This window comes from Oncorhynchus mykiss, chromosome 10 (genome assembly GCF_057628025.1).
Source record: "Oncorhynchus mykiss isolate SJ-2025 chromosome 10, ASM5762802v1, whole genome shotgun sequence".
Taxonomy (NCBI): domain Eukaryota; kingdom Metazoa; phylum Chordata; class Actinopteri; order Salmoniformes; family Salmonidae; genus Oncorhynchus; species Oncorhynchus mykiss.
In genome coordinates, this window is record NC_143031.1 from 37,871,152 (window position 1) to 37,897,739 (window position 26,588).

Sequence of the window (26,588 nt, forward strand, 5' to 3'; positions counted from 1 at the left end):
TGATTTTGGACACACTGTAAAGAACCTACAGGCTACCAAATTATTACCATAATTCCACGTCTTTAATCTTCTCTTAACTGTGCACATCAAAGTAGTTTTCCGCATCAGCCTCTAGTGAAGTGCCACCGTGACCAGGGGCAATATGACAGATTCTCTCAAACGGTCTCTGTTGTTTAGCTATTTATTTGTATGTTTTTTTACAGAACCAAAATAACATGGTCTGTCAATTGGGCATATACAATAATCAATTATGATTAAAGAGTATTACCAGCCTCATTGGTGACCGCACCAAGCGCAATTATATAAACTCTGCCGGAACATCTAAAAAACACACCATACTGTGCACTGGAGGTATGCACCTGATGAAAAACACATTCAAATTCACATTGGTGCTTTTGAAATTACTGAACATAAACCTAGGAGATGCTACAAGTCCCACAAACAGTGTTGGTTTGTAGTGGGCACCTCTGTGTGTGTCTATGGCATTGCATCAACTACTGTTGTGTTGTGATCACCCCACCATCTTCAAAAACATTGCTTATGAATTCTACATGGATACTTACAGTGGATTCGGAAAATATTCAGACCCCTTCACTTTTTCCATATTTTGCTACATTACAGCCTCTAAAATGGATTTAATAAAACATTTTCATCATCAATCTACACACAATACCCCATGAATAACGAAGCAAAAACAGTTTTTTTGAAATGTTGACGTTGACTTTTGATGTTGATGGGCTACTTTTCTACGTGGGTTAAGACGATGCTGTTGCTTGTACCATCCATGTACAACAGATGTTGTAAGTAACATTAATAACATTAATTAACAACAAGTTATACAAAACATTTTTCCTGGTAGAGGTAGTGTCCAGCCCATAGTTTCCAAAAATGTTGTCAGTGCTTAAACATACGGTATATCTACTTAATTGTATTCATACAATACATATACAAAAGTATGTGGACACCCCTTGAAATTAAAGGATTCAGCGATTTCGTGAAATTTCTGCCCTGGAAGCAACTTCAGCACAAGAACTGTTCGTCGGGAACTTCATGAAATGGGTTTCCATGGCAGAGCAGCCACACACAAGCCTAAGATCACCATGCTCAATGCCAATCATCAGCTTGAGTGGTGTAAAGCTCCATTAGATTCTGAAGCAGTGGAAACGCGTTCTCTGGAGTCACGAATCACGCTTCACCATCTGGCAGTCCGACGGACTAATCTGGGTTTGGTGGATGCCAGGAGAACGCAACCCGCCCCAATGCATAGTGCCAACTGTAAAGTTTGAATGAGATTAAGTTTGTTTTTCATGGTTCGGGCTAGGCCCCTTACTTCCAGTGAAGGGACATCTTAAATACATCATACATCATACAATGACATTCTAGATTATTCTGTGCTTCCAACTCTGTGGCAACAGTTTGGGAAGGCCCTTTCCTGTTTCAGCATGACAATGCCCCAGTGCACAAAGCGAGGTCCATACAGAAATGGCTTGTCGAGATCGGAGTGGAAGAACTTGACTGGCCTGCATAGAGCCCTGACCTCAACCCCATCGAACACCTTTGGGATGAATTGGAATACTGACTGCGAGCCAGGCATAATCGTCCAACATCAGTGCCTGACCTCACTGATGCTCTTGTGGCTGAATGGAAGCAAGTCACCCTCAGCAATGTTCCAACATCTAGTGGAACGCCTTCTCAAAAGAGTGTAGGCTGTTATAGCATGAAGGGAGTGGAACCAACTCCATATTAATGCCCATGATTTTGGAATGAGATGTTCGACGAGCAGGTGTCCACATATTTTTGGTAATGTAGTGTATGTAAATTTAACGACGATGGTCTTCATTAAGCACAGCAAAACAACACCACACCTCATTAAAATATGATTTAGAGAAAATGTATACATGATAGAATAACTTTAGCAGGTTGTGCGCCCCACCTCCTCCTGTCTATGTCATTATGCGGATACATGACTGACACCAGGTTGGAAATAAATAACTGGTTCTGATAGTGTGGTGAGAGCTAATCCTATTGATTTTAATGCACTGTAAAAAAACTTAAACTTAAAGTTAAACTTTTGGCTAAAAATGTATATTAACTGATCAATGAACCATCATACCACGTTTGCTTAAAATAATGCATACAAAATAATGCTGCTTAAAAAAATAATGCTTAAATAATGCTTAAATAATGCTTAAGATATTGGCAATAAAGGTGCCATTTCTTTGTGATCTTTACTGCCAAATATAAATCCTCTGAAATGACATCAACAAATACTGGAAGAGTGTGCGCAGTAGACCTTGAAAAGAGGGAGACCACACTACATCGCAGCGCTAGCTGTGCCACCAGAGACTCTGAGTTCGCGCCCAGGCTCTGTCGCAGCCGGCCGCGACTGGGAGATCCGTGGGGCGATGCACAATTGGCCTAGCATCGTCCGGGTTAGGGAGGGTTTGGCCGGTAGGGATATCCTTGTTTCATCGTGCACCAGCGACTCCTGTGGCGGGCCGGGGGCAGTGCACGCTAACCAAGGTCGCCAGGTGCACGGTGTTTCCTCCGACACATTGGTGCGGCTGGCTTCCGGGTTGGATGCGCGCTGTGTTAAGAAGCAGTGCGGCTTGGTTGGGTTGTGTTTTGGAGGAAGCATGACTTTAGACCTTCGACTCTCCCGAGCCCGTACGGGAGTTGTAGCGATGAGACAAGATAGTAACTACTAATAATTGGATACTACGAAATTGGGGAGAAAAAGGGGGTAAAATTCACCAACAAAAAGAAAGATAAAGAAAGAAGAAAAAAAAGAGGGATACCTGAATCTGACTGTCTCCCTCTCCGCCCAGATACTAGAGCAGTGGAATCAGCTACGGTAACCTCATCTTGTAGGTCTAGCTACTAGCTTTCAGCTAGCTTATGTTAGCTAACTGGCTAGCTACACTGGCTATCTTAGCTAATGAACTAGCTACGATAGGAAACCTCCGGTGTCAACTAATACAGTTACTTTTTCTGGCGAGTAGGTGTAACTTATTGTCATCGATAAACTACTAAAGGCACACCCCATTTCTGTTTTCAAATTGAGAAAGAGATGGAGTTTAACAGTTTTTTTGTGCCCAAAGTCGACCTTTAAAATATCAAGGCAAACAGCTACAGTAGGATTTCTAGTTTGCTCAACATTTGGGCGTAGCCGCTGAATCAACATAGATTCTCAAGTTGAATTGTATGTTCACTAAACTATGAATTTTAGGTTGAGCGTAGAGGTCTTCACGGATCCACCTGTACCCGAATACCCAAGGGTCTGGATCAAGAATTCAAAATAACATCACGGGTCTGGGTCAGATCTGAGATGATTGTCACAGGTCTCGGGTATGTGTAATTTTAACTGACTTGTTCGGAAGGACCCCTACAGATCCGAATGTGACTCCTGCACTAGGGAGAACAATTCTATAATTTATGCTGCTGCACTTGCTTTTCACGAGAATGGAGAGTGGTGCGTGTAGCTTGTTGTTGTTGTTGGCCAATCATAAGTCATCAAAGTGGCAATAGGATACAGTCATAGAGCCATTGTGTGTGGAAAAAGTTAGGAGATATCTGATCAATGGAAGATGGAATTAAAATGATGGAATTAAAAGTTGAAGGAGAAGGATAGGCAACAACAACCAAGAGCCAACAGGTAGGTTGCTGCTTAATATTCTGAATGGAGTTGTAGTTATTTGTAACTGTTGGATGGGAAAGCGCATGCACTGCAGCTTAACATTAGCTAGCTTAACTAGCTTATCCCGGTTTGATGCAGTCAAGACAGGTTCTGCATAATCATATTTGATGATAAATAACCTAGCTATAGCAGCTATTAGTCTACTATTGCGCAAGTCGATTTAGTTGGTTGTGGTCTCTTCTCTCCCTCCCTCCTCCCTGCTCCCTGTGTCACTTGCTCACAGAATAGCCCCTCCCCTGCCGACTAGAGTGGCACCTCTCACTCCCTCCCTCCTCTCGCTCTTTATCAACTCCGGTTAATAAAGTAGCTTACATTTTTGTTGCCTTGATGAGAGCACTGCACACTCTTGGCATTCTCTCAACCATCTTCATGACAAATGCTTTTCCAACAGACTTGAAGGAGTTCCCACATATGCTGAGCACTTGTTGGCTGCTTTTCTTTAACTCAATTCACCCCAAACCATCTCAGTTGTGTTGAGGTCAAGTGATTGTGGAGGCCAGGTCATCTGATGCAGTACTCAATCACTCTCCTTATTGGTCAAAGCCCTTACACCGCCTGGGGGTGTGTTTTGGGTCATTGTCCTGTTGAAAAATAAATGATAGTCCCACTAAGTGCAAACCAGATGGGATGGCGTATCACTGAAGAATGCTGTGGTTGCCATACTGGTTACCATACTGGTTACCATCACACCTCCTCCTCCATGCTTCACGGTGGGAACAACACATGCGGAGATCATCCGTTCACCTACTCTGCGTCTCACAAAGACACGGCGGGTTGCAGAAAAAAAATCTCAAATTTGAACCAAAGGACAGATTTCCATTGCTCATGCTTCTTGGCCCAAGCAAGTCTCTTCTTATTATTGATGTCCTTTGGTATTGATTTCTTTGCAGCAATTCGACCATGAAGGCCTGATTCACGTAGTCTCCTCTGAACAGTTGATGTTGAGATGTGACTGTTACTTGAACTCTGTGAAGCCTTTATTTGGGCTGCAATCTGAGGTGAAGTTAACTAATGAACTTATCCTCTGCAGGTAACTCTGAGGTAACTCTGGGTCTTCCTTTCCTTCCTCCTCATGAGAGCAAGTTTAATCAAATCAAATCAAATTGTATTAGTCACATGCGCCGAATACAACAGGTGTAGGTAGACCTTACAGTGAAATGCTTACTTACGAGCCCCTAACCAACAATGCAGTTTAAGAAAATACTGATAAGAATTAGAAATAAAAGTAACAAGTAATTAAAGAGCAACAGTAAAATAACAATAGCGAGACTATATATGGGGGGTACCGGTACAGAGTCAATGTGCGGGGGCACGGGTTAGTTGAGGTAATATGTACATGTAGCTAGAGTTATTAAAGTGACTACATAGATGATAACAACAGAGAGCAGTAGCGGTGTAAAAGAGAGAGAGGGGGGGGGGGGGGGCAATGCAAATAGTCAGGGTAGCCATTTGATTAGGTTTTCAGGAGTCTTATGGCTTGAGGTAGAAGCTGTTAAGAAGCCTCTTGGACCGAGACTTGGCACTCTGGTACCGCTTGCCGTGCGGTAGAAGAGAGAACAGTCTATGACTAGGGTGGCTGGAGTCTTTGACAATTTCTAGGGTCTTCCTCTGACACTGCCTGATATAGAGGTCCTGGATGGCAGGAAGCTTGGCCCCAGTGATGTACTGGGCCATTCCCACTACCCTCTGTAGTGCCTTGCGGTCGAAGGCTGAGCAGTTGCCATACCAGGCAGTGATGCAACCAGTCAGGATGCTTTCGATGGTGCAGCTGTAGAACCTTTTGAGGATCTGAGGACCCATGACAAATCTTTTCAGTCTCCTGAGGGGGAATAGGTTTTGTCGTGCTCTCTTCACGACTGTCGTGGTGTCCATAGCGCCTGATGGATTTTGCGAATGTACTTGAAAAACTTTCAAAGTTCTTGAAATGTTCCGTATTATTGACTGACCTTCATGTCTTAAAGTAATGATTGACCGGACCAACGCTGCACCTTGGTCCGGTCATTCAACAAACGAGAGCCGTAACACTGATCTGGCAGACTAACTAAGCACATGCTTCATTTGTAAATGATGTCTGAGTGCTGGAGCATGCCCCTAGATATCCGTAAAATAAAAATAAAAATTTAAAAAATGGTGCCGTCTGGTTTTCTTAATATAAGGACATTTTAAATGATTTATACTGTACTTTTACTTTTGATACTTAAGTATATTTTATCAATAACATTTACTTTTGATACTTAATTATATTTAAAACCAACTACTTGGACTTACTCAAGTAGAATATTACTTGGTGACTTTCACTTTTACTTGAGTCATTTTTTATTAAGTTATGACAATTGGGTACTTTTTCCACCACTGGTCACAACACAAGTGATTGGCTCAAACGCATTAAGAAGGAAAGAAATTCCACAAATTAACTTTTAACAAGGCACACCTGTTCATTGAAATGCATTCCAGGTGACTACCTCATGAAGCTGGTTGAGAGAATGCCAAGAGTGTGCAAAGCTGTCATCAAGGCAAAGGGTGGCTATTTTGAAGAATCTCAAATATAAAATATATTTTAATTTGTTTGACACTTTTTTGGTTACTACATGATTCCATATGTGTTATTTCATAGTTTTGATGTCTTCACCATTATTCTACAATGTAGAAAATAGTCTAAATAAAGAAAAACCCTTGAATGAATTGGTGTGTCCAAACTTTTGACTGGTACTGTTGATAAGAACACACATGCACACACGTAAACACGCACTGCCAGACACAATCAACTATGCATACACATCCACACATACACACACACACACCCAAATAAATTGTTGACCCAATTCTGGCAAGTCCTGCCCAAGGTTGCCATGCTTCATTTCTCTCCAGAGGCAAAATCACCACCACTAATTTAAATGTCTAATAGCATTTTTTTCCAACATAAAAGAGTTATTATCATAAATCATTAATATACTGTAAGCTTATTCAGAAATTGGCACATTTGTGGGACATAAAATGTGCAATAGAAGATATATTCCCATAAATAATTGATAAGCTTAAAGAATAAGCCTTGAATATATTTGCAATTTGATGCATTATATTATCCTGTGCTTATAGAAATTACTGTTGTATTTAAGGGGTTTCCTTGTTTCAAGTGAACAGACTCATGTTTTTCAAAGTCCAATACTCTATCTTTTTTCCTTATGGAAAAAACAGCACTCATGAATAAAAAGTAGAACATTTAAATAGTGAAAATAAGATATATATTTTAAGTGGCAATCCTCTGGGGCTATAAAACAACAGTGAGTCATAAGCAGTGTCTGGATACAGTGACAAGCAACAGCAGCAGCCCCACTCGGTCCATTACTGCAGCTCAACCATGTGACAACACTAATCAAACACTGCCTCACCACGACCCATTGCTAACTAAAGGCCAATTCATACTTACATGTCCGAAGAGCCGTAAGGGCCCCCCAGCTCATTCTGATAGATTTATGGATGCCTTCAGCACATCTCATAAATGTCTCACCAATGCAGCTCTGCAGGTGGATGTGGCTTCATTCAAGTAGCAGATACAAAAATAAGTAAGAGACAGAGACATTGTTTTTGCCTGGGTCATATGTAAGGTAAGAAACCCATCTACCAGCAGAGAGTCAAATATTCTAGAATGGCTATTCCCAAACTGGGGGGGGTACGCGCAATGCCATCGGGGGTACGCCAAATAAAAATGTGATTCACATTTTCAAACAGTCCATTTAGATTGTCCAACAAGGCTATACATTTGGGTGAGGTTTTTTTCTCGCCTGAGTAGCCTCCTATCAATGCCAAAAATAAAATGAAACCATCTAGTGTTCAGTGAAATAACAACAAAATGTCAAATAGAGGTAGCCTAGTCAAATAATTAACATCCAATCACCTTAACCATTACTCTCTCGCGGAAATTCCACTAACGGTCCGTATGTAGCCAAACAAAATTGGTGCTCATTCCGTTTGCTCAAAAATTGATAAATGGTTAAAAAAAAGTAAGGCCCGCGTCCATAGAGACACATACCAGCTCTACTGGTTCTACCAGCAGTACTACTACACCTGCACCTGTCGACGACACAAGTTGTTCTGCTTCCACGAGCACTTCCAATGCTATCATCAGTAATTCTACATTTGTTGCTAGCCCAGCTAGCAAAGACACTGACAGTTGTGATTCTTTGTATACCAGCCAGTGAATTCTATGCATTACAGCTGGATGAGTCAACAGATGTGGCGGGCCTGGAACAGCTCCTGGTATATGTCCGTTACGTTTATTGGGGGTCAATTAAGGAAGACATCCTCTTCTGGAAACCAGGACAACAGGTGAGGATATTTTTTAAGTAGTGGACAGCTTTGTGACATCAAATGGACTTTGGTTGGTATCTTTACTGATGGTGCAAAAGCCATGACAGGGAGACATAGTGGGTTGGTAATGCGCGTGCAAGCAGATGCTCCAGATGCCACTTGGGTACACTCCATATCCACCAAGAGGCTCTTGCTGCCAAGGGAATCCCTGTCAGCTTGAAAGACATTTTGGACACTACAGTGAAAATGGTTAACTTTGTTAAAGCAAGGCCGCTGAACTCTCGTGTATTTTCTCATTATGCAATGATATGGGCAGCGACCATGTAACGCTTTTACAGAATACAGAAGTGTGCTGGTTATCAAGGGGCAAAGTATTGACATGTATTTGTTTTTATTGAGAGACGAGCTTAAAGTTCTTCTGCATAATGACGAGTTTCACATGACTGGCCTACCTGGGTGATGTTTTTTCCTCGCTTGAATGATCTGAATCTAGGATTACAGGGACTCTGCAACTATATTCAATGTGAGGGACAAAATTGAGGCAATGACTAAGAAGTTGGAGCTCTTCTCTGTCTGCATTAACAAGGACAACACACAGCTCTTTCCATCATTGTGTAACGGATCTCGTCCTCCTCTTCTGAGGAGGAGTAGCGAGAAGGATCGGAGGACCAATGCGCAGCATGGTAAGTGTCCATAATGTTTAATCAAAACACAACAGAACACTGGAACAAAACAATAAACGTGAATAAACAAAACAGTCCCGTGTGGCAACAAGCACTGACATGGAAGACAAACACCCACAACTCAAAAGTGAAACCAGGCTACCTAAGTATGATTTTCAATCAGGGACAACGATAGACAGCTGCCTCTGATTGAGAACCATACCAGGCCAAACACAGAAACCCCAAATTATAGAAAAACGAACATAGACAACCCACCCAACTCACGCCCTGACCATACTAAAACAAAGACCTAAATAAAAGAACTAAGGTCAGAACTTGACACATTGTATGATTTTCTGTGTGCAAATGAACTCAAGCTTATGGACAATGTCAAATGTGATATAGCGAAGCACCTAAGCTGGATGAGCAATTATGCAGGTACTTTCCCAAAACGGACGACACAAACTGGATTTGTTATCCCTTTCATGCCCTGCCTCCAGTCCACTTACCAATATCTGAACAAGAGAGCCTCATCGAAATTGGTGAGTTATTCACAATTTTTGATGAACAAATAAGGTTTTATTTGTAAGATGGCTAAATAAAGAGCAAAAGTATTGATTATTATATTATTATTTGTGCCCTGGTCCTATAAGGGCTCTTTGTCACTTCCCACGAGCCGGGTTGTGACAAAAACTCACTCATTCTTATGTTTAATAAATGTATCGTATAGTGTGTGTGTGGCAGGCTTATAATGGTGGCAAAAAACAACATTTGAGAGTGCCCTGACCCTGGTGCTAGAGGGGGTACACAGCTAGAGGTTGAATGTTTGAAGGTGTACGGGACTATCCATTTTTTTTGTTCATCCATTTTTTTGTATGGAAACCCAGGAAGCGTGAACTATAGTATAGAGATGATCCAATACTAGGTTATACCCAGTACACCAGCTCTGCTCTGTCCATTCCACCAGGGAAGACAGGAGTCCAATTAAGTGAGAGTGCTAGGATTGTTTTGACCCTGAGTGACACCTGTCCCTTCACACGGAGTTGTCACAGCTTGCAGAGCAGAGCAGAGTGGGGGACTGGATGTACTATAATAACGGATTACAGCTTAATAACACGTAGAGTAGACCTCTCGTTCACTCTCGATGTCTCTTGCTTGCTAGACTCTTCACATCACACTGTGGTACATTCACAGCATACAACTATATGGTTCTTCTCCTCTCCTCTTTGATTGCTGTTGCATACTGTAGGTGAATTGGTGAAATGGAATTGTATAGTACAGCCTTCAGAGCGATGAACTGGACCCACACATCAGTAAATAACTTTTTACATGCTCTGTTGCTGATTGGTCAACTGTCAATTCTTGTTTTTACTATACAAAATGTGTAGTTAATGTTACTCTCTCATCAAATGTAGCACTGTTCTCCAAGTAATCATTCACAGCCAACATCTAATGGACGTCTACAACAAGAGACACACGTACACCCACAGCACTGTTTTGGATGCCGGGACCCACTGCACTTGACTGTAGCCTCGTCCTTTGCTCTTCTACAACTCTGGGGTCTCGTACTCTATCATCGTCTTTCACCTTGTCACAGGGCAGGCAGGCCTGTGGGCTGTGAAGATATCACTCTCTCTCCCCACCCAAACGCCAGTGCTAATGAAGCAGGCCCAGGAATGGAGGAGGTAAGGGGAGGCACTGAAATCTTCTCTTTCCTACACTGTTATGCGCAAATGAAAGGTGACTCTTCCTAATGCAATAACCATTTTCAGAATCTAGCACAAGCAGCATCTCATGAGAAAGTAATCCATTGACACAGGTTCAACTTTTGCAGCTTTGCAGAATATTTGAGGTTACGACCTGACAGGCAGCATGTTTCACTGTGACTTTCCCGTTGTGCTTTGACACCTACGGATCGTAAACATTCACAGGGTGCTCTGGGTTGTCACAGCGCCTAATGGACTGTTAGCTACATGAGGCTATCAAATTAAGTGCTGAAGGCATTGATTTATCTCCTTTAAAGATACATGTTTGTTTCTGGGGCTCAAAAGAGGCCCAATGCATCAGCCTGCTGTTCATAGAAGACAGGTTTATAATTTTAGGGGATCCAAATACTCTACAAAGATGTATTGGTAGGAATTAAAGTATATAACATACAGTGTATTAGACAATAACTACAAAAAACACAAATGAAAGTGGTATGTATGCATAATTCAATGATAATTCAATATTACCAAGGATAACCATGGGCGATACAATAGTCTTGTCCACCAGCTGTCTACCGTACCTATTTACGGAACAATGTCTGTTACGATTATCTGTTATGAATGAGATGACACCCTAATATTTCCTGTAATCTGAGTAGTAGCAATTGATTTCGTCTGCTCCTTGTAGGCAGCCTCTAACTCAGGGGAGCTCCTCCCTTATACAAACATCTAATGGTGTGATTCGTTAAGCAACCTGACAGTAACCTTTTTATCAGCAAGCCCCATGGCAACCCACCCAGAATGTGGGCAGTTCTAGCTCAACATTAAATTCAGTGTGCTAGGCTAGGAACCTGGCATGTATCACCCTATGCAGAAATGCTTGGTGGTTTATAGGAACTAGTACAAGCCTTTTATTGGCTGGTTTAATTTGCAGTTTGACGAATGGTACAACTTGGTTTTAAAGGTGCTCCCCACCATTTCTGGTCCTGAAGTTCAGAGCAAATTACACAAGCAATCTCTGTTCTTATGCTCTAAACTGCCAGTAGACATTGAAACATAATGGACTTGAACTGAAAGCACTGGAACTATGATTTGAAAACACCTGGAGAGTTCTTGCTGGAGTCTGTGGGTGGTACTGCTGTTTATATCAGAGGACATGATCACTCTTGACAACACTGTTTCAATGTTTAAATACAAATCATTGAGAGAGTAAAACCTGTATGGAAATACTGTATGTCAAATAATCAAATGGTATGCCATAGATGAAAAAAAGAAAGAACACATGGTTGCATGGTACCAGTGAAATGAGTCGTGTGCATGTGCATTTTCACATAAAAGCTTTTTGAGTAATTGGCCAACACACGCAACATGGATCTCAAGATGGATTACAACAGGAGCACTAATGTTTTTCTTGATGCTCGCTCACATTACAAGCCTAGTTTGGGGCACCAGGGTTATCAGTAAAGTAGAGGGATCTCTTATGAGAATGGCATCTTATTGTAAGGATGAATAGATCACTCCTATAAAAGGCATACATCCACTTTATTCCCAAGCCATGTATCAAATGGAGGAATGGACAGAGGCATTACTCTGACACGTGCGCGTTTGCCAGGCACCAGCTAACAATTTATTGCATGACCCACAGCTTCCACTTTCAGGGTCCTCATTGCATTGGGCTGCAGGTGGAAATCGGCCATTTAGAGTGTAAGAAGGTGTCACTCAGAATCTTCCAATGTCAAATGTCTGTATGACACTCACGCTTTAGTCATCTCGCTTTAGTCTACCATTTGACATTGAACTTTGCCTCCATCCTTCCCTCATGGACAAGCCCTTAGATGCAACGCATTCACTATCCTTACCGGCACGTCTGTCAAGCTCCTCTCTCCACTGTGCGTTCCCCCATGCATCGCAGCTGGCTGCTCCCAGTCTTCCATCCACTCTGCTAGGCTGGCCCTTCCAAAGTCCGTCCCTCAAACCAATCATCCGTGCTAGACATGGAATATATGTGCTATGTACTGAACACACTAAATCACATACAGTACCAGTCAAAACTCATTTGAAAAAACATAAGATTGTAATTTCGTCTTCGTCATCATCATTCGTTTATTTCACTGTAGTGCGTTACTGTAGTTTACTTGAATAATCTCCACAGCAGAGCTTCCTTGTCCTTGCATGTTCTTCTGAATCATCTAATCATCGGAAAGCATCTTGTCTGGTCCTTTGTTCTGATCCCTCTATGATAAGAACCAGAGATCTTAATAGATATCACTGAGTTCTTTTGTGAGTCAATATTTGTAGATGTTGTTACTGTAGCTCTGCTGTTGTAAGACTCCAGTGGACCAGATGCACTCCCTTTGTTCATTGGTCTCTCTCTAGTGGTGAGGTAAACTTTGAAAATCTTCAGTTGTTCAAAACAAACACTATTTTGTTTTGTCTGATACCAGCTCCACTTTATTCAAACCTAGAGTCATTAGTCTCAGTTTATACATAATGTAGATCGAATGGGAAAGGTAAGCAAAATTATTTATAGGAAAAGTTTAATTCCTCCTCATTAGCATTTAAAGAGAACAACAGGAGCTGATCAAGTTTCTCCCTAGAGTCCAATTAATATATTTGAGCAAACACTTTTTGGATAGGTTATACAAATGCAAACAAATACGACATTGGGTTTTCCATACGCAGAACTCAAAGATATCTCTGGTATCAAGAGCTCTTCAAAATCTCTTTTAACCTCTAGCCTACACATGTTGCTGTATTCAACACAGGTGCTTTTTCAAAGTACAGTAAATCATGGTTCAATGTTTCCTTGAATGAAGAAAGAGCTCCCGCCTAAGCCAAGTACTGTATATAATTTTCATATAGTAATTTAACTGACACTCTTATCCAGAGCGACTTACCGGAGCAATTAGGGTTAAGTGCCTTGCTCAAGGGCATATGTTTTTCACCTAGTTGACTCAGGTATTCGAACCAGCGACCTTTCAGTTACTGGCCCAACTAGGCTACCTAGGCTACCTGCCACCCATAAGAGATGTAGTGTGTCACTCTACTGTACGGCATGATACAAGTTATGGTGCAGTACTAATATTCACTTTATGACTATATCATCTCCAGTCAAGAGAGACTTGACGGATGTGCAGGTCCTGGGCTGGTGTGTACCACATGGCCTGCGGTTGTGAGGCCGGTAGGACATACTGCCAAATTCTCTTAAATGACGTTGGAAGCGGCTTATGGTATAGAAATTAACATTGAATTCTCTGGCATCAGCTCTGGTAGCGTGCCTGCAGTCAACACATCTGTGACAAAACTGCACATTTTAGAGTGGCCTTTTATTGTCCACAGCACAAGGTGCACCTGTGTAATGATACTGCTGTTTAATCAGCTTTTTGATATGCCACACCTGTCAGGTTGATCGATTATCTTGGCAAAGAAGAAATGCTCCCTAACAGAGACGTAAACAAATTTGTGCACAAAATTGGAGAAAAATAAGCTTTTTGTTTGCATGGCAAATTTCTGGTATCTTTTATTTCAGCTAATGAAACACAGGACCAATACTTTACATGTTGCGTTTATATTTCTGTTCAGTGTAATTTGTTTTTAAACTGGATAATTTATATCAATACCATTTAGAGACTCAAAAAACAGTAATTGTTTAGTCTCAACTACTATATGATCAGTACCTTCCTGATAAAAACTAAATGTAGAGATGCATGAAGCCAGACTAACATGACCCAAATGATATAGATTAATATGGGGACATAACACCATGTACAATATAGATTTAAACAAATATATTTTCATCCATCAGACCATAACATTAGGAAAGATGAGAGGCATAATACAGTAGTTGTGTAGGATGGTTACTGTATGGAAAGGTACTGTAGGTAGAGAAAGCCACGCTGAAGTGGGAGGCTATGGAGAGGATGGTGGGGGGTCGGTGAAAGTATTACCTTTGCTGTAAAGACTACAATCCTTTTGACTACAGGGTATGCCAATGGCATAATTTGAGAAGAAATATGTACAGCGATCAACAGACAAGCATGGGTGGAAGAGGTGGAGCCAAATAATTGAATAGAAAATAGGCAGTTGACATTGGGCAGAAAAGGCAGTTTGGGAAAATAAAATCCTGCTTATACAACCACATGATATGGGGAGAAAACAAAATATTATAAGCTATGGGAAATATTACTCAAAAACTTCAATTCAAATTCAGTTTTTTTTTATTACCAGTTGAATACAAAGTGAACATAAATAACTCAGAATAAGGTTAGGCAGACATGAAAACAATTGGTTGTTTCAATGCCAATGGGAGAGAGGCAGAGTTAATTTTTAATCCAACTAGTAAGTAGTGATATAACTACAAATACCAGCGCTACCAGCAGTACCACCTTCACCACAACCACCACCAATACTGACACTAAACCATATATTACCAGGGCAAGTGAACAACAGGCCATATGTATTTACTTAATTTAATGGTTCTGAAACTATGTGATAATGTATTAGGAATTCATAACCAGACCTTTAAATAAAGTGTCACCTTGTACTTTTCTGCTAAAAAAAAGCAGGGCATACTCGACAATGGCACATACAGTAGTAGTCTTGTGTCTCATACATTGAGAAGATATGCCTAGGGGTGGTCATTGAGGAGGTCAACATCAAATTACTTTCATTTAGGAATTGCAAATATGCATACTAATACTCTTGTTTTCACCACCTTCAGACATCAAATGCCCCACCAATATGTTTCCATATTTCCTTGGACATTAAAAGAAAGAATAACCCAACGGCATCTCCCATTAGTTAAATATGTTTTACATTTGATTAATTTAGCAGACGGTCTTATCCAGAGAAACTTACAGTAGTAAGTCCATACATTTTTCATACTTTTTCGTACTGGTTCTGTATGGGAATCTAACCCACAACCCTGGCGTTGCGAGCTCCATGCTCTACCAACTGAGATACACGGGACCCCATGGGAATATACAGTACCAGTCTAAAGTTTGGACACACCTACTCATTCAAGGGTTTTTATTTATTTTGACTATGTTCTACATTGCAGAATAATAGTGAAGACATCAAAAATATGAAATAACACATATGGAATCATGAAGTAACCAAAAAAGTGTTTAACAAATCAAAAAAAAATTATATTTGAGATTCTTCAAAGTAGCCACCCTTTCTTTGCCTTGATGAGAGCTTTTGCACACTCTTGACATTCTCTCAACCAGCTTCACCTAGAATGTTTTTCAAACAGTCTTGAAGAAGTGTGCTATTGACAAGCTGACTGCAGAAATGTCCTCCAGAGCTGTTGCTAGAGAATTTAATGTTAATTTCTCTACTATAAGCCGACTCCAATGTCGTTTTAGAGAATTTGTCCTAACAACCGCAGACCACGTGTATGGCGTCATGTGGACGAGCGGTTTGTTGATGTCAACGTTGTGAACAGAGTGCCCCATGGTGGCGATAGGGTTATGTTATAGGTAGGCATACGCTACGGACAACGAACACAAATGCATTTTATCCATGGCAATTTGAATGCACAGAGATATCGTGACAAGATCCTGAGGCCCATTGTCGTGCCATTCATCCGCCGCTATCACCTCAAGTTTAAGCATTATAATGCACGGCCCCATGTCACAACAATCTGTACACAATTCCTGGAAGCTGAAAATGTCCCAGTTCTTCCATGGCCTGCATACTCACCAGACATTGAGCATGTATGGGATGCTCTGGATCAATGTGTACAACAGCATGTTCTAGTTCCTGACAATATCCAGCAACTTTGCACAGCAATTGAAGAGGAGTGGGACAACATTCGACAGGCCACAAACAACAGCCTGATTAACTCTATGCCACAATCAACAGCCTGATCAACTCTATGCGAAGGAGATGTGTCACGCTGCATGAAGCAAATGGTGGTCACACCAGACACTGACTGGTATTCTGATCTACACCCATACCTTATATTTTAGGTATCTTTGACCAACAGATGCATATCTGTATTCCCAGTAATGTAAAATCCATAGATTAGGGCTAAAATAATTTATAGTTCCTTATATGAACTGTAACTCAGTAAAATCTTTAAAATTGTTTTATGTTGCATTTATATTTTTGTTCAGTATAATAACTGAAGGTTTCTTTTGTGAAATGAAGGTCTATTAACAAAAGCACTGCTGGTGTTATTAAATATATATTAAAGATAGATTATGCAGAAGACTAACCAACGGCAATGACTTGTTTTGATATGTAAGATTGGCAGGTCTTGCTTTAGAATCATGCAAATCAAACTGTGTTTCTGTACAATCTGTAAGACCTATTCTGAATCTTAGCTGATGTGCTTAGCAATAAATGCAGAATAACATAAGCAAGCTATTTATGTCCTAATCATTTCGAAACTTGCATTTGTGCATTACTCTAGGGCTGGAAATTGCCAGAGACATCAAAATACGATATTATCACTGTACTTAGGTGGGACATTCCACGAAAAGAGTGTCTTTTGCATCCCTTCGATATTTTAATTAAGTATAAATTGAGCACAAATATTGAATTTTAAAAGCTTGAAACATTGAGTTTTCAATCATTTATATTTTTTATATGAATAAAGACTTGCTAAAGTGCCAAAATGCCGTTTTCAGGATCATTGTAAAGCCCTTGTTATTTTGTTGCTTTGACAAAGTAATTTATGAAGATTATTATTTATTTAATGTGATTAGTGATTAACTTTAAGTTTAACAAAAACCCTGTCCCTCATTTTCAGGTCAACCCTGTTACGGACACAAAACTCTCATTTAAATATGGTGAAACTATTCCTTTCAAAATATTTTTTTCAAAAGAAACATTGAACATCGAACGGTCAAATCATAGTGTAAAAGCAGGTGAGCTGGTTGTACTCTTTTTGGACATTTTCTGGTGTTTTGTGTAGAGGTCGACCGATTAATCGGAATGGCCGATTAATTAGGGCCGATTTCAAGTTTTCATAACAATCGGAAATCGGTATTTTTGGACACCGATTTGGCCGATTAAAAAAAAATGTACACCTTTATTTAACTAGGCAAGTCAGTTAAGAACACATTCTTATTTCCAATGACGGCCTAGGAACAGTGGGTTAACTGCCTTGTTCAGGGGCAGACCGACAGATTTTTACCTTGTCAGCTCGGGGATTCAATCTTGCAACCTTACGATTAACTAGTCCAATGCTCTAACCACCTGCCTTAAATTGCACCCCACGAGGAGCCTGCCTGTTACGCGAATGCAGTAAGAAGCTAAGGTAAGTTGCTAGCTAGCATTAAACTTATCTTATAAAAAACAATCAATCAATCAATCATAATCACCAGTTTACTACACATGGTTGATGATTTTACTAGTTTATCTAGCGTGTCCTGCGTTGCATATAATCGATGTGGTGCGCATTCGCAAAAAAGGACTGTCGTTGCTCCAATGTGTACCTAACCATAAACATCAATGCCTTTCTTAAAATCAATACACAAGTATATATTTTTAAACCTGCATATTTAGTTAATATTGCCTGCTAACATACATTTCTTTAACTAGGGAAATTGTGTCACTTCTCTTGCAACAGAGTCAAGGTATATGCAGCAGTTTGGGCCGCCTGGCTTGTTGCGAACTGTGTGAAGACTATTTCTTCCTAACAAAGACAGCTAACTTCCCCAAACAGGGGATGATTTAACAAAAGCTCATTTGCGAAAAAAGCACAATCGTTGCACGACTGTACCTAGCCATAAACATCAATGCCTTTCTTAAAATCAATACACAGAAGTATATATTTTTAAACCTGCAAATTTAGCTCAAAGAAATCCAGGTTAGCAGGCAATATTAACCAGGTGAAATTGTGTCACTTCTCTTGCGTTCATTGCACGCAAAGTCAGGGTATATGCAACAGTTTGGGCAGCCTGGCTCGTTGCGAACTAATTTACCAGAATTTTACGTAATTATGACATAACATTGAAGGTTGTACAATGTAACAGCAATATTTAGACTTAGGGATGCCATCCGTTAGATAAAATACGGAACGGTTCCGTATTTCACTGAAAAAATAAACATTTGTTTTCGAAATGATAGTTTCAGGATTCGACCATATTGATGACCAAAGGCTCGTATTTCTGTGTGTTATTATGTTATAATTGAGTCTATGATTTGATATTTGATAGAGCAGTCTGACTGAGCGATGGTAGGCAGCAGCAGGCTCGTACGCATTCATTCAAACAGCACTTTTGTGCATTTTGCCAGCAGCTCTTCGCAATGCTTCAAGCATTGAGCTGTTTATTACTTCAAGCCTATCAACTCCAGAGATTAGGCTGGTGTAACCGATGTGAAATGGCTAGCTAGTTAGCGGGGTGCGCGATAATAGCGTTTCAATCGGTGACGTCACTCACTCTGAGACTTGGAGTAGTTGTTCCCCTTGCTCTGCAAGGGCCACAGCTTTTGTGGAGCGATGGGTAACGATGCTTCGAGGGTGGCTGTTGTCGATGTCTTCCTGGTTCGAGCCCAGGTAGGGGCGAGGAGAGGGACGGAAGCTATACTGTTACACTGGCAATACTAAAGTGCCTATAAGAACATCCAATAGTCAAAGGTATATGAAATACAAATGGTATAGAGAGAAATAGTCCTATAATTCTTATAATAACTACAACCTAAAACGTCTTACCTGGGAATATTGAAGACTCGTGTTAAAAGGAACCACCAGCTTTCATATGTTCTCATGTTCTGAGCAAGGAACTTAAACGTTAGCTTTTTTTATATGGCACATATTGCACTTTTACTTTCTTCTCCAACAGTTTGTTTTTGCATTATTTAAACCAAATTGAACATGTTTCATTATTTATTTGAGGCTAAATTGATTTTATTGATGTATTATATTAAGTTAAAATAAGTGTTCATTCAGTATTGTTGTAATTGTCATTATTACAAATAAAATAAAATAAATTGTCCGATTAATCGGTATCTGCTTTTTTTGGTCCACCAATAATCGGTATCGGCGTTGAAAAATCATAGTCGGTCGACCTCTAGTTTTGTGGTATGAAACTAAGCGGGTTGAGCATAAAAGGTCAACCCCGTTACATTAAAATGTTTGTAATTTAGTATACACTCTTATTCAGAGTGACATAAAGTGTGTGCATTCATCTTCAGATAGCTAGGTGGGACAACCACATATCACAGGCATAGAAAGTACATTTCTCTTCAATAAAGTAACTGTCAGCAAAGTCAGAGCTAGTAAAGGGGATTATTTAAGATACTCTTTGAAGAGGTAGGGTTTCAGATGTTTTTTGAAGATTGGCAGGGGCTCTGCTGTCCTAGCCCCAGTGGGAAGCTGGTTTCACCATTAGGGTGCCTGGACAGAGAAGAGTTGGGACTGGACTGAGCAGGAGCTGCCCTCCCGTAGTGGTGGGAGGGCCAAAAAGACCAGAGGTGGCAGAACGGAGTGCTTGGGTTAGGGTGTAGGGTTTGAGCATAGCCTGAAGGTTTGGAGGGGCAGATCCTCTTGCTTTTCCGTAGGCAAGTACCATGGTCTTGTTGTGGATGCGAGCTTTGACTGGAAGCCAGTGGAGTGTGCGGAGGAGCAGGGTGACATGGGAGAACTTGGGATGGTTAAACACCAGGTAGACTGCAGCATTCTGGACATGCTGCAGGGGTTTGATGGCACATAGATAGACAGGCTAGAAATGTTTTAACAATTAAAAAAATGGCAAGCCTGCAATCAATTGCCACTCCCTGTTTCACACAACAAGCTTCCATTCCCCCTGTCAAAAGGGGATTCATGGCTGATTTGAGATGAAGTCATCAACCCTGTTACTTTATTTGACACTTAATAGGCACTTACTATAGTGTTTTTTTTTATTTAACCTCTTGAGATGGGAAACATGTTTTTGATGAAGTTGAACATGTGCACTTTATGACAGAATGTTTTTTTGCACCAAGTTACACTACTTAAAAGGAACCTAATTGGCGGAATGAAGCAGGTGCCGGTACGATATGTATTTCAATTCTCCCAATTCTCATGATTCTATATGTATTGCGATTTGTTGCTGCGATTTTATTGTGATTTGATGTTCCAAACATATTGCTCACTTTATGTCTGCTGCAGAGAGACAGGAGATAGCACGAGACAATGTGTTTTGATCAGTCTTGGAAATAAAAGTGCTGAAAACATATTGGCTCACTATTTCAAAAGAATATGGATAACAAGCTATAGGATGAAAAATACTGTAGTTTTGGCACTGGTACAGCCGACTAGCGTTAGGTAACGCTACCTAGCAACAACAACAAAAAGTCTAAGTATTGATATAATATCATCCAAAATAATATTGCGATATGTAACAGTATCTATTTTTTTCCCAATATTTTTTTCTACAGCTAAACCCAGTGATAAAATTGAAAGGAGTGAGAAATAAGGCAAGGGGATTGGCTGCTTGATGATGTACAATGTAAACCACTCTGAATTCAGTGTACAGTACATAACTTCTCAAAACACACTGAGACTTGCTTGTATAGATTTTAAACTCAATAACTCTAAAAAAAAAAATGACTGTGTATTTTTATCGAGAAAATGAACTGTTGTCACACTGTTTATCAATCCGATAGGCCTACTGGTATTTAGATTTTAGAGCTGTGTTTTATTTGGATGATATTCGGATTGATCTATTCAAGAGGTTCATAGCATTTGATAAGAATATCAAGAATTATCATCCATTACACTACATGAGGTAGGCTTACATAACGGTACATGAATATGGCTTTCGCATAGCACATCTGCAGTCTGCAGTAGTTTCATCTCTCCTACTCAATGCAGATTAATATAATTAACATTTTCCAAAAATGCAGTAATGGAAGCTCAGCATTGCCTCTGACTATAATAGCCCAGAGCCTGTGTGTTTCAGGTGGCTCCTGAGAGCAAATGAATGCCAATAAATGCCATCATACTCAGTTGCGTTATCATATAAAAAACAAAATCATAATTGCAGGTAACATATATGTAATAATATGTAATAGTTGTTTTCAATTAAACACATGTTATTAAAGCTATTACTGGACACCCCTGAGTAAGAAATATGTCTGTTGCCAGTTTCAGACGGGTCTGTCTTGCACATTGCACAAGGTTGTCAACAGATAGCAGCAATTTTACAACCTGTCATAGATACCATTGAGATATTATTATAAAAATGATTTTATTTTATTTTTGTTTCATCTTTGGAAGTTGTAAAAATATATTTTGTTTCTGGTCATGTCATCAAGCCAAGTGCATTAGTATAACATTTTACGTGGGCTATTTGTCTACATCTTTACTCGAGAAAGCTGATCGACTGATCAGGCTATATTCGCAGAACTGCCGACATTACTGAATGTATAATACTACTGCTAATACATACTACTAACAATACGATACACAAGTTAAGCTACGTTATAGCCTAACCTTAATGTACACAATGTAAGCCTAATAAATATATTGTAATGCACTGGTTCATTGCTGACCAACATGGCAACTCCAATTATCTTGCTGTCTGTAAAGTTTACGGGACAGGTGTAGTCTGTAGCCTTAGCAAAATGGTCATGTTTAGGTAGGCTACCACAGAATGTCCTTTCCTCAGAGTTGGTATCACCAGCTAGGAACATAAAGATAATGTCCATTAGCACCACGGGCCCGCCGAATGGGAATATCCCATAGCCTAGCCGGCACCTTGTGTACGGGGCTATCACTGCACTCACTATAGCCTACAATCCCTTTCTCGAATGTTTTTACACCTGAGGATACCACGATTCAGGAGCGATACAGTAGGATATAGCGCGCCACGTAACAATTCTGCGATAAACACAGGCTGAAAGCAGTAGCTAGTAGACAAATGGCTCACCTTTTCGTGATGTGACCATACCGGAGGCTTATTCCCATGCCATAGTTTCACTTCATGAGAAATAAGAAGAAGACTGTTCACATTATTATATGCTTTATCCTCGTGTATCCTTGGCAAATAACGCAATGATGACGGTTGAGCTACGCTGGCTTCAGTTGAATAGGCTATGATGCTCCGGTGAATGTGTCGAAGAGAATGGCAAGACAGCGTTTGATATGTAGAGCGGAACGCGTGTGATTTGCTTTTTTCTAATGGTTATGATTCAACTGTTCATCTTTAAAAAAAAATCTTCCCTGGTGGACACAATCACCAACTCAGCATCACTGGAATATACCATACACGACAGAGAAGAAGGGGGTGTGGCACCGGTGAGCAATAATTTCACCATCCAACACAGCCAGCCTGACGAGGTAAGGTCAGTGGCGTACCGCAATTCCGCGGGGCGTCCGCAAGGTCTGAGCAAGAGCCCTCTTTTCTGGGGTTTAACAATGCTACGCATCCTACAATCCTACAATTCTACACATTTTGCCATGAGGCTGAGAGAAAATGTTGCTGTTTTAAAGCTAATTTCAGTACTTGTTCCATTTACAACTTGTTTTAGTCCTCTGGTCTACTGATTTCAGTAAGTATACTGTATGACTGTGGATTGGCTGTATTGTTTGAATGGAATGTTGGCTTATTGGCAGTTCATTTGGTTGGGGGACAAGGTGCTTAAAGTTGGAACAAAATGAGTGTTTCAGCTTGAAGAGATATTGTTGAACATTGCAAACCTAGTTATCCCTCTCTTATAATGGTAGGCTTGTGTAGTGTTATGCAAAAACAAGCTTTTAAACGATGTGTAATTGTCCAATTAATGATGATGATAATCATGACCTTTACTATTATTATGGTTGTTGTTATTAGTGGCTATTAAAGGCCATGTTGCAAGTTAAATTTGCCAATATAAATAGAATATACACCCCTTTGTAAATAGCAACACAAAAAAAGTTTATTTGGGGGGGGGGTATCTAAAGAAAAAAATGGTGAAGCACCTGCGTTGGTAAGCAACGCCCCCTCGAGTGCCCGACGCAGCCTGTAATTTTGCCTGTGACATTTGTTCAAGTGAAGATGCCGGTTCTACAAACAAGTAGCTATTACTCCTCGGCCTGAAGTCCTTGAATAAAATACAAATGATCTGCTTGAAGGTAATTGTCTCTTTTATAAGTGTAGATGATTTTTGTTGGTAAAAGCAGGGGTGAAAGTAAGGTGGTACGATCAGGTACTGCATCCCGGCAAAATAAATAGCGGGGTTACGCCGAACGTGTAAAACGTAAACCTATCACAATTAAAACATGCGCGAAAAAAATATTATTATTCTTTTTTTTTTTTTATTACACCATTATTTAACATTACTGCATGTCAGCCGCATGAAAAATGTGTGAATTGACTAGAAACCAGGTGGTATATGTTCCAAATTGCATTGTGGTTTGAGCAGAACCCTTACATTTTGTCAAGCCGGAGATGAGTGGCCAAGACAGAGTAAAAATACTTTAAAGTACTACTTCAGTAGTTTTTTTATGGATATCTGTACTTTACTTTACTATTTATATTTTTACAACTTTTAGTTTTACTCCACTACATTCCTAAAGAAAATCATGTACATTTTACTCCTTACATTTTCCCTGACACCCAAAAGTACTCATTACATTTTGAATGCTTAGCAGGACAGAAATTCACACAATTATCAAGAGAATTTGAAATTATTTATACTTTTTCTTTTGAGACTTACGTATATTTTTGTAATTACATTTACTTCTGATACTTAAGTATATTTAAAACCAAATACTTTTAGACTTTTACTCAAGTAATATTTTTTGGGGTGACTTTTAATTGAGTCATTTTCTTTTAAGGTATCTATACTTCTACTCAAGTATGACAATTGAGTACTTTTTCCACCGCTGGGCGCGTTGACAACAGTGGATGCATCAATTCAGGCTACATTTGTAGGCCTAATGACAATTGCAGAATGTCATTACAATACATGTAGGTGTTTAGTAACAGATTTCTCTTTCCACTCATCAAATCACGGGTTCACAGTGCACTGTTGGGGTTTGGATGCTGAAATTATTTTGTGAGTGGACGAAAATGCGCTGGTAGCCTACATGAGCAACTTTGTTAAGTGATTGTTTGATAATCAGATGAAAACATCATTACTGGTTGTGTTTATGCAACATTAAAAGGCATAGGCGGCGTGTCCATTAGTCTAGGGAAGCTAAGCTTTCCCTAAAGTAAATTGAATTAAATTGCCAAAATTATATAGCTTAATTAGCTTACTCCTGTCTATACACAAATAAATAAAATCCTTCAAAATAGGCTACTACACCAGAAAGCATGATTTACCCACAGAGGATAATTAGGTTATTTTTTTAAAGCTGTGGATTGTTTTAAATTGCATAGCCTACAGTCGGGAATCGCGGAAAACTGTTTGGAAAGCAAATGGCTATTGCTGTAAAGAGATGAAAATGAAAAGACTCCAATCTGTCGTTAGTTATCAAAATTCTTAACATAATTGAGTGAACAGTAGCCTATCTTATTGGCACCAGTGAAGAACATTGGCCATATCCCCAGTGAGTGTGCATATCCATTGTCTTGATCATTGGGTCAGTGACACTTTTGTTTGTTCTTGGACAATCATTTTCTCCTCCAGGTCAGATGGACGTGGTATTGTATTTGTGTCTCCCCTATTTGTAGGCCGGTTATATGGATCAGCAGAGTAGGCTACCCTGTAATTTTTGTAGTATTAAAAAAAATGCATGAGAGCACTTGGGTTTCCCATACCAGTAAGAAATTAAATCTACATTCAATCCTGGGTAAAAGGCATGAGCTTGGCATTGCTAGCTGGCTTATGATTTATTCATGCTACTTAATAGCAACTGGCAGGCTGTATCAGGCAAATTTACATGAGAGGGGAAAATGAATAGCTATGTTTGCTAAGCTATCCATCTGATTGATACAGTTGATAAAAATGCCATTAGCTAGCTAGCTAGACTGAAACTGCTGGAGGAAAGTTAACGTTACCGAACTCCCACCACCAGTCTGAGTTCACCACCTTAGCTAGCTAAGTGGCCTATAGCTAGATTTGTAGAAATTAAGAACTATATATTTGCTAGCTATAATACTGACTATTGTGAACACTTTTTTGTTCCCCTTCGTTTTATTGATGCACTGGTGACTGAAAAAGTTGTCAAGAAAAATACCCTGTTGATTTCACAGCAAATGGCTGTGTTGTTTTGGTATAATTAGGCCCAATAGGCTTGTGTAAGTTTAAATTAGTGTTTCATTAGTTAACAAAGTTACTGACTGACTAGGCTAATTCTTATTAATGTTTTTGGTGATATTTAATTTCAGGCAGAGAGGGAGTTAGCTCACTAGAAAAGCAGCATCCAGACAGACCAGGACCCGTATTCACAAAGCATCTCAGAGAAGGAGTACTGATTTAGGATCAGTTTTTACTTTTATATCACAATGAATGATTACATTGACAAGGGGGGTATTACAGTCACTGCTTATGATTCTAATATTTGTATGTGTATTTCCATATACAGTGTATTCGGAAAGTATTCAGACACCTTGACTTGGTTATGTTAAAGCCTTACTCTAAAATGGATTGTATTGTTTTTGTACCTCATAAATAAACACACAATACCCCATAATGACAAAGCAAAAACACATTTGAAGAAATCTTAGCAAATGTATTAAAAATAAAAACTGAAATATCACATTTACATACGTATTCAGACCCTTAACTCAGTACTTTGTTGAAGCACCTTTGGCAGTGATTACAGCCTTGATTCTTCTTGGGTATGACACAACTAACTTGGCATACTTATATTTGGGGAGTTTCTCCCATTCTTCTCTGCAGATTCTCTCAAGCCCTGTCAGGTTGGATTGGGAGCGTTGTTACACAGCTATTTTCAGGTCTTTCCAGAGATGTTCGATCGGGTTCAGGTCCGGCCTCTGGCTGGGCCACTCAAGGACATTCAGAGACCTGTACCGAAGCCACTCCTGTGTTGTCTTGGCTGTGTGCTTAGGGTGGTTGTCCTGTTGGAAAGTGAAACTTCGCGCTCAGTCCTGAGCACTCTGGAGCAGGTTTTCATCAAGAATCTCTCTGTACTTTGCTCTGTTCATCTTTCCCTCGATCCCGACTAGTCTCCTAGTCACTGCCACTGAAAAACATCCCCACTGCATGATGCTGCCACCACCATGCTTCACTGTAGGCATGGTTCCAGGTTACCTCCAGACATGACGCTTGGCATTCAGGCTAAAGAGTTCAATCTTGGTTTCATCAGATCAGAGAATCTTGTTTCTCATG

General features: G+C 40.0%; 1 protein-coding gene across 1 annotated transcript in view; it reads right to left on the reverse strand.

The window, feature by feature from the left end:
- Positions 1-22,891, reverse strand: part of LOC110533823 (teneurin-1) — a 185,580-nt gene extending 162,689 nt beyond the window's left edge. The window contains exon 1 of the mRNA XM_036990211.2: positions 22,238-22,891. The gene's annotated coding sequence lies outside the window, so the exon portion shown is untranslated. The remainder of the gene's footprint in view (positions 1-22,237) is intronic.
- Between the last annotated feature and the right edge of the window lie 3,697 nt (positions 22,892-26,588).